Consider the following 4,782-nt stretch of genomic DNA (forward strand, 5'->3'; position numbering starts at 1 on the left):
CTTTATGTTACTTTGTTTGAAACATTTTGAAGCTTTTTGAAGCTTTTTTTCTTTTTTTTAACCACCTATAATGACATGTTCAAAACAAGGATTATGCAAGGTTGAAAGTGGTTACATTAACACTCCAGGTTTTATTATGTAGCCTATTGTAGGTTTCAAGCTTATAGATCTAGAGATCTCACAGCAAAAAAATAAAAATAAAAAATCAAGCTCAACCACTTGATTGCCTGCTCTCCCTCTCTCTATATATCTGTGTCTGACCTGGAATTAAAATGAATTGTAAGGGTCCAGCCCTGTAGAAAAGTTCAATGAAGTCTCCCATTCATTGGGGGGAGTCACTTCCCCTGAGGCGAAGGGTAAATTGGTGAATGAAGAACGTAGCTGGTGTCAGATTAGAGATGGTGATGCTAAAGGTCCTCTGCTGCCTGCCGGGGAGCATAAATCAGTCTGTGATCCTCTCTCTGGTGGGGGGGGGTCCTTCTGACTAGTGCAGTGTTGGTTCTCAAACCTTTTCACTTAAAGTACCCCCAGTTTGGTATGCATCAGGCCACAGACCCCCACTTGATTTTATCTCTGAGACTGGGACCCTAATCTACACTGTAGACAGTGAACAAATGGAATTTGTATTGTAATTTGGACCCGTATATAAGGGTCTATTTGGTTCCTAATAGCTGGGAACCCCCTGAAGGACCCCTGGGGGTCCCCACCAGACTCCGCCAGGATTAGTTATTTAACTAATCCACGTAATAAGAGGCCTTATCAACTCTCTACCCAAAATCATGGTGATAATTATCTGTACAGGTTAGTTAGCATGTTAAAACATTAATAAAGGTGATAAAAACATTGTTCGATTAATTTGATATTATTATTATTAGCTAATTGGTGTGTTACTAAATGATTTGAATACCTCCCATTCTTGTTATTAATTTGTCTGTCCTGTTGAATGCACTAATGAGGTGCCTGTGTGTTTGTATGAGATTGAGCCGGTCTGTCATTTTCAATATCCGCCAGGGAGAGAGATTGCGTCCAGTCATTTCTCAGACTTTGTGGATTACAGATACATTTGAATGACAGAATTCCGAGAGAAAGATGGAGGAAGGTACTGACAGTGGAGACAAAATGTACAACTGGTAATCATGCACATTCATGGCTGTACATAGAAATTTCAGTGCAGACAACTATATTTCTTTATAAAGCTACTGAGCACACCTTTCTAGTTAGCTATGCATTGGTTTACTTATTTTGGGTCTGTTTAGCCTAAGAGCCTTGGAGCATTACTGTATCCTGAGCATGATAAAAAGCTGAGCAGATGGAAATCACATGATCTGTAGTGTAATGATGTTTCACTGCTGCGGTTACCCACACCGCTCTCGTAATACTTACTGTTTACCTTTCAATGAGAATCATTATGAAACCAGGAGGGCAGCGGAACAACAAGAAATAGGATACACTAAACTCAAACCATCCAACTTTATGGTCTCAATCTGACAAAGCAATAAGGCGGCGGGGAGGGGTACCTATAATGTTTAGGTAAATCCATGCTGGTATTGCATGTATTTTTTTCCATACAAAAAAACATGATGCCCACATTTTTTCTAATGCTCAGGTTTCTATGCCTTCTTTTTAATGCCCAGAATGTGAGTGCCAAAAATGTGAGTGGTTTCAATCTGCCAATTGATAATGGTACATTGATAGACTCTAAGCAAGTCACTAGACAGGTTCAATCTGGGATCCCATTCGGTAAAAAAAAAATGAGATTTTTTCCCCCACTTTCCCCCACCACCTTTTTTGTGTAAAACAGGAACTCGGGTTTGGCTCCTCCCCTTTCTTAGTCCACTTCCTTCCGGGTGCTTCTGTGTTTACTAATACTAACATCATTACATGTTTAAGGCAGTAGTGCTGTTGAGAGATTACTAGGGGTTATACAATTGTCACCTGTGTAGTAGCAAAAACAATTATAATAAAACTAAATGGGAATAAACATAAACAACAATAATAGTGAATAAATGGTAAGCATCAGTAGCGTCTGCAATGTATGGATGAGTGGTGTGTGTGTGTGTGTGTGTGTGTGTGTGTGTGTGTGTGTGTGTGTGTGTGTGTGTGTGTGTGTGTGTGTGTGTGTGTGTGTGTGTGTGTGTGTGTGTGTGTGTGTGTGTGTGTGTGTGTGTGTGTGACAATGTACAACTGGAAATAAGGCAGGGACTCAAACAAAAGGGCAGCTGGTCACTGGAGGAGGAGAAGAGACAAGAATGTCAGTTTCTCCACACTTGTATAGGTTTCCCCTGATTGCCTCCAGGTGAAGCCCAGTGGCTGACGACCTGCCCCACCCTGCCAATCACTTCCCTTACTAGGAAAGTGACAGCCCCAGACCCAGACAGGCAGAGTGGGGAGGCCATCACACAATCATTATTATTTTCTCAAAATGTCATATCTTTACCACCACAACTTTCTTATGGACCAAAAATATTAAAGCTCCCCCTTTTTTTGTTGTTGGTTAAAATAAAGTCTTCTCTAAAAAGTTAAAGCTCTATATAGCTATATAGCATTGTGTTTGTTCAGTAACAGGAGTCTCTCCAGCTCTTTAATAAATAGAAAATACAGTTTCAGGTGGGATACCAATACCAATTCATCATGTTCCTGTTCCATTATTGTCTGCTCAGTTGTTGTTGTTGTTTTTCATCACTTATTTATTTCATCTTGTGCGAGTTCTCTTTCCTGATTGGACCAAAAAGGTATCCCGACCTTTTTTCTGTGTATTAAAGAGCTGGACCCTGTTACTGAACAAACACTCTAGCAATTATTACTGTGGGAATATAGAGCTAAATAACACTTATTTTAACAAAAGGGAATTAAAAAATAAATAAATATATATAGTAGATGCTGCCCCTGCTTTTGCAGCACAAACCTGACATGCATCTAAATTGAGATTCAGTACCTCTCCCCTCACACCCTCCATGCAGGGGCTTGTCCTTCCAGTCCTCAGACACAGTAGCTACATTGCATTGAAACAGCCAATGAGGAGACAGACGTCTGACAGCGGATTTGTGCCATTTCACTCAGCTTCTTGCCATTTCCTTTTTCCTGTCAGCTGTTGGTACAGTTCACAAGCAGGGGGCATAAGGCCACCCTGCGGCTCAGCATAGCGCAACCTCGGCAAGTCCTATCATCAGCCCTGCCCTATCTGGCTACAGAAGCGCTTAGTTTCCAGAGGAGCACCATGGTCCCTGTTAACAGACAAGAGAAAACAGACCGGGAGACAATGGCAAGAGAGTGACTGAGTAGAGCTTGATGTGCACAGAATGTTCTGTGGCTTCCATGATCGTGCATGGAATGTTCCATGGGTTCTGTAATCCCCTCCGACTGTGTGTGGAATATTCCGCGGCTTCCATGCTGGCCCGGACGACGCAGAGCCGCACTGGAACCTGATCCCACATCCAGGCCACTGGATGCTGCGTGTAAGCGGAGTTCAGACCTCCCGCTGTTGCCAGAAACCACGGCTCATGTGCCGACGGTGTACAAGCCTCTGGTCAGTCAGAGCTCTGTTTGTTGTTCCAAGATTCATCAGTTCTCACACTGAGAGGGAGGCTCGCACACGCCCAGATTTCCTCTCAACTCTCCCATGCACACAGACATCACACAGAGGATGCAGAGACGACGACAGATCATAACCCTCTTGTGATGTTTTGCGGTGAGAGCCTGATAGCCAATTCACTTCAATGAACTGAGCTGACTCGGCTCAGATTTTGAGACCTGGATGACGCTGTGATCTCATTGAAGAAACACTAAATATTAATAAAAATGAATGCATGGCCTCCCTGTCCAATCTTCAGCTATTGGTAGTAAGTTACTGTTACGACCCGGCCTAGGGGTCACCAGGTGCAACACAAAAATATGACTCCCTCCACCACTCACCCATACAATGAGGGGGAAAAGACATTCACAGGTTAAGACACCACACAGGGAAATACACATATGACCCTAGGGTGTCCAGTTTGTGAACGAAACCACACAAATCAGTGTATGTAATGTTCAGTGGTGAATCCGCACTATAAAGGCTGGTTGTGTGCATTTATGTGTATTACTGTAGTGTGGTGACAGTCTCTCATTTAACCAAATGGAAATAACGATCTTTATAAATACGGTACCGTACTGCAACAATAAGAACATAAGCGCTACACAAGAACACTGTTGGTGTAACTGAGAGCCCTACACCCTTTCCCCACACACTTTGATCAGAAAACACATGACATCTGTCCCTCCATTCCTATACAACACCCTAACCAATGCTCCAAGCATCCTAGACTCTTCTCGCTCCTGGCAACCAAGCTGTGGAATGACCTTCCCCCTTCAGTCGGTACTGTAGACACGCACCCCATCTTCTGCTGCAGTCTGAAAACTCATCTCATCAGACTCCATGTCACTCCTTATTTCCTTGTGGCAGTACTTGTTGCCTATGTTACCTAGATGATTGTCCACAGTTGCTAGGTTATTTAGATCGATATGGTCATGAAGTGTGGGTCATGAAATAATAAGATCGCGGATACAAGCAGACAAAATGAGTTTTCTCAGAAGGGTGGCTGGCCTCTCTCTTAGAGATAGAATGAGAAGCTCGGTCACCCACAAGGGACTCGGAGTAGAGCCGCTGCTCCTTCACTCGGAAAGGAGCCAGCTGAGGTACCCACATTTGTATAACTCATCGTTAAAAGCCTATAAAGACAACACAATGTGCTTAAATCTTGGAAAGAAATTGCCCTGACTGTCGAAAGAGATGATGCTTTGCAT

Source organism: Gymnoscopelus braueri (assembly GCF_963280865.1).
Source record: "Gymnoscopelus braueri genome assembly, chromosome: 13".
Taxonomy (NCBI): domain Eukaryota; kingdom Metazoa; phylum Chordata; class Actinopteri; order Myctophiformes; family Myctophidae; genus Gymnoscopelus; species Gymnoscopelus braueri.